The sequence below is a fragment of the Capricornis sumatraensis genome, chromosome 22, assembly GCF_032405125.1.
Source record: "Capricornis sumatraensis isolate serow.1 chromosome 22, serow.2, whole genome shotgun sequence".
NCBI lineage: Eukaryota > Metazoa > Chordata > Mammalia > Artiodactyla > Bovidae > Capricornis > Capricornis sumatraensis.
In genome coordinates, this window is record NC_091090.1 from 6,485,083 (window position 1) to 6,494,025 (window position 8,943).

The following is an 8,943-nucleotide window of genomic DNA, read 5'->3' on the forward strand; positions in this document are numbered from 1 at the left end:
TCTCCTTCAGAATCAAACTCTCTCAAATGCTCTGGTTCTGGCATAACAGAATCTAAGGAGTTCCTGATTTCCTGGTAAGTCAGGTTCCCATCCACATCACAGTCAGTGTCATGAGCAAGTCCTGAAGATTTTGACACTAGAAATTACTGATAGGGAGACAGGTCTTACCTGGGCAGATTTTTCAATCTGATCTCCAAGAGACTGGGAATTTGGGCAATGCTGAGGGCTTTTACCTGAAACCCTGTACTTGCTCTTCATTTGGTAGTTTCTGGAGGCCTGCTGCTTTCAGGTTTGTCTGTGAGAGCACTGATCAGCTACAGTTTCTCTCTGAGCTTGAATACCTGAGAATCTGAACTATCTTCTTTCTTTGTTGTTGCTGTTCAATCACCCAGTGGAGTCTTTTTGTAACTCCCTGGACTGCAGCAGCACATCAGGCCTCCATGTCCCTCATCATCTCCCAGAGTTTGCCCAGGTTCATGTCCATTGCATTGGTGATTCTATCTGACCATCCCATCCTCTGATGCCCTCTTCTTCCTTTAAGTCCTGGGATTTTACAAACTGTATTCTGCTGGTCACTTGGTGCAAAGACTCTTTTTGGAGAGACAGCTGGAAGACAGGTTCACTTGCTTTACTACCTTGCTTATACCAACCAAAATTCTTTCTATCAAGTTGACTCTCTGGGTAAGATTATTAACTGCCTCATTCATTCCCTCAAGTTTAAGATACTTCCATCTCTGGTACTCCCCTGGGGCACTGTTTACCTCTTCTAAAAAACTATGGAGGTACAGGATATCCTGTTTCAAATTTGCACTGTGTTTTATGGTCAAGTTCAGATATAGCTGGAAGTGATGGAATGATCCGGTTGCTTCCATTGGTCTCCTTTAAGGCATGCTGATTCATGCCACTCTGCAGTAACTTCATGGTTTTCTTGTATTCATCCATAGTCTTCTGTATTGCCTTCACAGCAAGACAGATGTTGTTTAAAATGTTGCTAATAGAACTTACACTCTTCTGAAGTCCCTCTACAGTGCTAGGCAGGCTAATTAAGTCTGCAGCTAACTTGACATTGGCTTTGAGGTGGTTTATTGCAGAAGTCAACATAGAAATCTGCTTATTCATTTCTGTGATGTTTATCCAGACTTTGTTCAACCCCAGTTCTTCAGATTCAATCTTCTTAAGTTGTTTTTGTTTGCTAAGTAGCTCTTTCTTAACTTTTGGAACTTCTTGGAACAGGTTTTCTGATTAGATTTCATTGTTCTAAACTTTTCCTTGCTGTTGTTGTCATTTAGTTGTTCAGTAATGTCTGACTCTGTGACCCCATGGACTGCAGCACGCTAGGCTTCCCTGTCCTCCATCATTTCCTGGAGCTTCCTCAGACTCATGTCCATCAAGTCAGTGATGCCATCCAGACATCTCTTCCTCTGTCATCCCCTTTTCCTCATGTCTTCAATCTTTCCCAGTGTTAGGGTCTTTTCTAATGAGTTGGTTCTTTGCATCAGGTGGCGAAAATTTTGGAGCTTCAGCTTCAGCAGCAATCCTTTCAATGAATATCCAGGATTGATTTCCTTTAGGACTGACTGGTTTAATCTCCTTGGAGTCCAAGGGACTGCAAGAGTCTTCTCCACTGTCACAGTTCAAAAGCATCAGTTCTTTGGCATTCAGCCTTCTTTATGGTCCAACTCTCACATCCATACATGACTACTGGAAAAATCATAACTTTGATTCTATGAACCTTTGTTGACAAAGTAATGTCTCTGTTTTTTAATGTGCTGTTTAGGTTGATCATAGCTTTTCTTCCAAGGACCAAACGTCTTTTCATTTCATGTTTTCAGTCACCATCTATAATGATTTTGGAGCCTAAGAAGATAAAGTCTGTCACCGTTTCCTTTGTTTCCCCATCTATTTGCTATGAAGTGATCCTGGAGTGGGAAGTCAAGTGGGCCTTAGGAAGCATCCCTGTGAACAAAGCTAGAGGAGGTGATGGAATTTCAGCTGAGCTATTTCAAATCCTATAAGATGATGCTGTGAAAGTGCTGCACTCAATATGCCAGCAAATTTGGAAAACTCAACAGTGACCACAGGACTGGAAAAGTCAGTTTTCATTCCAATCTCAAAGAAAGGCAATGACAAAGAGTGTTCAAACTATCACACAATTCCACTCATTTCACATACTAGCAAAGTAATGCTCAAAATTCTTCAAGCTAGGCTACAACAGTACTTGAACCTAGAACTTCCAGATGTTCAGGTTGGATTTAGAACAAGCCAAGGAACCAGAGATCAAATTGCCAACATCCACTGGATCATAGAAAAAGCAAGATAATTCCAGAAAAAAAACATCTACTTCTGCTTCACTGACTATGTTAACGCCTTTGACTGTGCAGATCACAACAAACTGTGGAAAACTCTTAAAGGATGGGAATAAGAGTCCACTTTAAGAGTCCACTTTACCAGCTTCTTGAGAATTCTGTATGCAGAGCAATTTGCATTGACACCAAGCCAACACAGGCCAGGATACAGTTGGCAAGGATGACAAAAGCACAGAGGGGATACCAGATCTTGCAGTATCATAAACAGTCTCCCTTGACAAGGCAAGAGTGATTCCAGCTGCACCAAATTCCTCTTCCTCCTCTTAGCTAGACTGAGAATCAGGAGGCTCAGTGCAAAGCAGGCAATGGCCTGAGCCTTTCTTGGGCTTCTTTTTTCACTTATCCCCAGCCAAGTCTGTCAAAGCATTGAGCTTTGCGCTTTTTCATCTTCTTGTGTGGTGTAAGTAAAACACCCACTCCTGAGCTGCCAGGTTCTACCAGACATCCACTTCCCTTGCTTCCTTGGAGCTGTCTTCCAGGGTGAGAAATCCTGGGTCAGAGCCCTTCTGGTTAGTCCCACTGGGACTGCCCAGATCTGTTGGGAGCTGGAAGTTGGAGTCCAGAGGGAACTGAAATTCACATGGTTGGGGATAATCACATAAAGATAGCCAGGGAGCTGGTGATCCAAACTGATAAAGCCCTAGGCATGGAGTGTCAGTTACTTAAGATATTGGGGAGGGGGCAACATTTGTCTCAAAGATGAAAAGTCAAGTCAAGAATGAAAGTTTCTGAACCTTGGTCAGTAGATAGTGTTTCTAAGAGTACTCTAGGATCTGGGGAAGGACACATAGGTAGATGTTTTGGACTTCAGGCAGGATTTCCAATGGAGAGAAAAAAAAAAAAGAAACTTGTTCTTGAATGGGAGGAGGGAGGATGCCAAGTGAGACCTTGGGAATGTGCTGGTCCTTCCCTAGCAGTCAGCAGGAGGGGGCTCCCAACCATTACAATCCAGGCAGAGAAAGCACCCAAGTCTGAGATAATCACATCCTTCCACCTCGATCCTGAGTGTGAAGGGAGCCAGGGAAAACCCAGAGCCTGGCTTGGAGGATTGGGCCTGAGAGGAGCGAGTTCCAAGCCTGGAGAGATCCAAGTCTTATGGTCTGGGCCTGGGGGTGCGGTGAGGAGGGACAATGGCAGCTGAGCCCACCTGACACACCGCTTCCCAGAGTTTGAGTAGCTCCAGCTCAGGTGACTCTGAGCAATTCACATGCAAGTCCTCAACTCTGGCCTCCACTTGGGCTATGGCCTCAGATGCTCCCAACCTGTTGGTGGCAGGGACAGCAGTAGCTGTAGGCTCTAGACCTGCATTAGCTGCTCCAGCCCAAGCTTCCTTCCTCTTTGACAGTGGCTGCGGGTCTGTTTTTTTTTTTTTCTTAATTTTTATTTATTTGTGTATTTGAGGCTGTGCTAGGTCTTCACTGATACACGCAGGCTTTCTCTAGTTTCAATTTGTGGGTGCTACTGTCTAGTTGCCATGCAGAGGCTTCTCATTGCAGTGGGCTCCCTTGTTTCCCTGAGACTCTAGGTGCATTGGCTTCAGTAGTTGCAGCAAATGGGCTTAGTTGCTCCATGGCATGTGGAGTGCTCCCTGACCAAGGATTGAACCTTTGTCCCCTGACATTGGCAGACAGATTCTTAACTACTGGACCCTCAGGGAAGTCTTTCCAGAAAAATGTACACCTACAAGCACTGAGGGAAGTCTCGTAATGCCATCCTGCAGTGTAAATAACTATGATGATGGTCCTGTGACATTTCACTTGGCCCAGTATTAGCCAGCAGCACATAGGTTGAAAGGGACTGTGAAGATCAATGAAGTGGCTTCTGGGCAGGAAGATGAAAAATCAAACAGGGCAAATGCCAAGAGCTAAGCCAACAATTTTAGGGAGATGGTTATCAGCCTGACATTGGTGATGATGTGTATTAGCTCACCATCTAAAAGGAGGAACTGTTTGGAGAAACGGATAATTCTCTAGTTCTTTCTCAATGTTTGATTTATTATTTGATTCTAATGTGACTAATTCATGCAATGTCAGATATCCAAAATACCCTCGAATATTAAAGAGTCCAAACTACTTGTCTTTCATCTTCAATCTTTGACAAAAGGGGTAGACAAATTTAAGGTTAAATATCAAATAAATCTTTCATTCTTCATCTACCTCCAGTAACACTCATCAAATATTCACGTTTTAATCTAGTATATATCAGACTTGCACTAGCTTTTCATAAAATTAATAAGGCAAATTTAGGGGTTCTTTTCATGACACTGGAGAAGAGAATGACAAACCACTTCAGTATTCTTTCCTTGAGAACCCCATGAACAGTATGAAAAGGCAAAAACAAAGCCTGGCATGCTGCAGTCCATGGGGTCACAAAGAGTCACGCACGACTGAACTGACTGAAGGGTTCTTTTCATGAGAACTTAAAGTTGTTTCCATCAGAGCTTGTAACCTTGTGCTGCACTTCCTAGTTCTTGACTGAAAGACTTGTTGCAAGTCTCAAAACTATTTTTGAAATAAGTAGGGTGGTAATAGATCATTAACAGCAAAGAGATAAAAAAAAAAAACAAGTAGGCACACTGACATACAAATAAACAGATAAAGCACAGAAGCATAAAGGGTATAACACCTTGTAAAAGTCAAAATTTTAAAAATCTGCAATTTATATCCATTATTGTTGATACTTATAGGTAAATCTTCTTAAATTTGAGAATTATGTTTTCTAAAAACATACAAAATTCTCTGTAAGTCAGATTTTTAAAAATACTTTCCCTTACATAACATTAACCAAGAGTAGACCTTGATCTGTTATTTGTGTCTTAATAGGCACATCACCAATGGATTCATCCCTAAAGGCAGCGACATTCAAGTGTGTTCAATGTAGACGCATTTGAATCATTATTTGGCTCACAAAATAATGTAACTATAGGCAAGTAGGTATCTTCTTGAAATATTTCACTCTAAATATAAAATATTTGCGTGTTTCATCATGTTACATAGTAACAATTTAATACATTCTATTAATCAGAAAATTGTGTGTTTTCAACAATTTTAATGTTCTTTTGTCATTGTGATAAAGTAATAGTTTATAGGAAAACAGCTTCCAGAAGTCTAAGAATCTTTTCCATAGAGTGCTCAATAAATATGGTAGTATTAATGGTTTTATAATTGGATAGAGAGACACAATTTTTTATCAACCATTATCAAAGGTATGGATTCCTCAATAGGAATACTTTTGAAGAAAAGTATGTTTTCAATTCTGTTTGTAATTCTTTTAAAAGCACATCATTTCTTAATTTTGTTTATGTTACCTTTTGATGCAAAAAAGAAAGACAAATCACTCTGAGTAAAATTCTGTTGAGAATTAACATTGAGTATTTTATTTAGTATATTATCCCTTTTTTACCTGCATATCTGAAAACAAGTCATATTAGAAAATGCTTACACTTTTTCAATTTTAGCACTTAAAATACACACCAAAAAATCAGGTTTTGGAACTGCTTCCCTTCATGATGATATATTAGTCATTAAAGCTAGCAAAAGAAGAATAAGAAACCAATAATGGTCACTGAAAAGAGATATTTATAATGTTGTGATCTTCATAAAAATATGTCTTTGTTGGTTTTCAAAATTACTCAAGTACATTAAGGGTTTAAAAAGATGAAATGAGCCAAAACGTTTTAAAGAAAAGGTATTTTAGAAAGTTTAAAGTTTTTTTTTCAGAAAACTTTCTAAAATTTTACTCATTAGTACAATATCAGATTTAATTTCAAGGAGAATTTATATTTCAAGAGAGGTTTACTGGAGTAATAGCAGCATCATAGTGAAATAGGAAGCCTCAGGCCCACATTCCCCTGTAGAAACATTGAGTTCATAACAATATATGCCCATAGTGCCTTCATGAGAACCCAGAAGCCAGCTACAGCACCCCAGGTAAGTGTAAAGCCAGAGAGAACTGACAGAATCCAGTAAGGTGTTCCTTGCATTTACCCACCTGGTCCTGCGCAGTATAGACTGATGTAGAGAAAGCTCCCACATTCCAGGCTCCTGTCTCTACTCAAGAGGGGAAGAGAAGGGTCGGCTGTGAACCTATTGTTCTGGCTTTCAGAGGGCTGCCCAAGGAAAGGATTTCGTCCAGCCTGACTCTGAGCACCAAGCATGGACTTGAATGACAGTTAGATGCCATACTGAGGGTTTCTGTGACAACATCAGAGAGACTGTCTTACTGCAGAAAGACCCAAGGCAGAGCAAAAGCTTACAGGATCCAGAGGAGGGGATCAACTTTCAGTGGGAAATTACTTACAAAAGCCCAGAAAAGATATAGCTTTAGAAGACTTTAGACACTCCCCAAATCTCCAGCTGTGCTCATTAGTGAACATTTTCCTAGTATAAAAGTAGTAAGGGCTGAGAGGTGTGACTGTTTATTGGTTTTTAATTTAAAAAAAATATTTAAATATTTTTATTTCTTTTAGAGCAGATTTAGGTTCACAGAAAAATTGAAGGGAAAGTGGAGAGATTCCCCAGATTTCTCCTCTCCTGAAAATGCACAGCCTCCCCCATCATTCACATCCCCTACCAGAGGGGCACATTTATTAAAACTGCTGAACCTATATTGAGAAATCATAATCACTCAAAGTCCACTATTTACATTATAGTTCTCTCTGGCTGTTGTGTGGGCTTCCCTGGTGGCTCAGCTGGTAAAGAATCCTCCTGCAATGCAAGAGACCTGTGTTCAATCACTGGGTTGGGAAGATCCCCTGGGGAAGGGAAAGGCTACCCACTCCAATATTCTGGCCTGGAGAATTCCATGGACTGTATAGTCCCTGGGGTCGCAAAGAGTTGGAGATGACTGAGTGACTTTCACTCACTTTTCACTCACTCTGGCTGTTGTACATTCAATAGGTTTGGACAAATATATGACAAGTATGAATAACTACAGTATCCTACAGATATTTTCATTACCCTAAGAATTACCTGTGCTCTATCCATCCTTTCCTCCAACCGATGAAAACCACTTTCTTTTTTTGGTCTCTGTAGTTTGCTTTTTCCAGAATGACACATAGGAATCTTATAGTTAATAGCTGTTTCAGATTAGCTTCTTTAACTTATAAATATGCATTTAAATTTCCTCTATGTCTCTTCATGGTTTGATAGTTCATTTCTCATTAGTGCTGAATAATATTCTACTGTCTGTTTATATCACAGTTTGTTTATCACTTAAGGACATCTTGGTTGCTTCCAAGTTTTGGCAATTATGAATAAATATACTATAAATATCTTGGTGTGAGTTTTTGTGTGGACATAAGTTTTCACATCTTTTGGATAAATACCAAGAAGTGTGATTGCTTGATAATGTGGTAAGAGTATGTTCATTTTTCTTAGAAACTATCAAATTGCCTCCAAAGTGACTGTACCATTTTGCATTCTTACCAATGAAGAATGAGAGTTCCTGTTGCTCCACACCCATGTCAGCATTTGGTGTTGTCAGTGCTCTGGATCTGGGCCATTCTAATAGTTGCATAATGATAGCTCATTATTTTGATTTGTATTTCCCTGATGACACATGACAGGCAGCATCCTTTCATATGCTTATTTGCCATTTGGATATCTTCTTCGGTGAGGAGCCTGCTAAATGCCTTGGCCCATTCTTTAATTGGTCTGTTTGTGTTCTTACTGACGTTTAAGAGTTCTTTGAATATTTTGGGTTGCAGTCTTTCATCAGAATGTCTTTGCAAATACTTTCTCCTGGTATATGGCCTATGTTCTCAATCTCTCAACATTGTCTTTCACAGAGCAGTTTCAATTTTAATGATATCCAACTTATCAATTATTTATTTTATGGATAATGCCATAGACATTGTGCTGCCATACCCAAGGTTATTTATATTTTCTCATCTGTTATATTTAGAACTTTTATTTTACATTTGCACATTACAAGTATTACTGTACATTTAGGACTATGATCCATTTTGAGTTATTTTTTGTGAAGGTTGTAAGGTCTAGATTCATTTTTTAAAATGTGGATGTCCAATTTTTCTAGCATCATTTGTTGAAAACACTATCTTTTTTCAATGACCTTTGCTTCATATTGAAGATTAGTTCACTCTCCTGGGTTTCCTTACCCTACTGCTCTCCACCTGGGTGCCCTTTCCCAATAAGATCTCTTACTTTGTCAGCACATGTGTCTCCTCAGACAATTCATTTCTGAGTGTTAGACAAGAGCCCAGTTTGGGGCCCTGGAAGGGGTCCACCTTCCTGCAACAAATGGAGACTCTGGCAGGGACTCTTCTTCACTGAGACTGACATCCTGACCACTCGGGGTACTCAAGGGCCAGTTTGGCTCCCAATGGACCAGACCCAGCGGCCACAACTGGGACCCTTTTGTCCCTGGTCTCCTCCTGAAGTAGACAACTGGCCAGAGTGCCCCGACTGGTAAGGAACAAGAGACTTTATTGGCCTCTCTCCCCTTCCCTCTCTCTTTCCTCTCCTTAACCCTTCCTATCCTTCCCTGTTTTTCTAGTCCCCCAGTCCTGGATGCAGGAATCTGGTTAAAGGGCCCTCAGCCTGAGCTGAGGATTGGA

At 40.4% G+C, this 8,943-nt stretch overlaps 1 pseudogene; it reads right to left on the bottom strand.

Annotated features, from left to right (window-relative positions):
- Positions 1-572: 572 nt before the first annotated feature.
- Positions 573-7,883, bottom strand: LOC138069644 (EF-hand calcium-binding domain-containing protein 14-like; annotated as a pseudogene).
- Between the last annotated feature and the right edge of the window lie 1,060 nt (positions 7,884-8,943).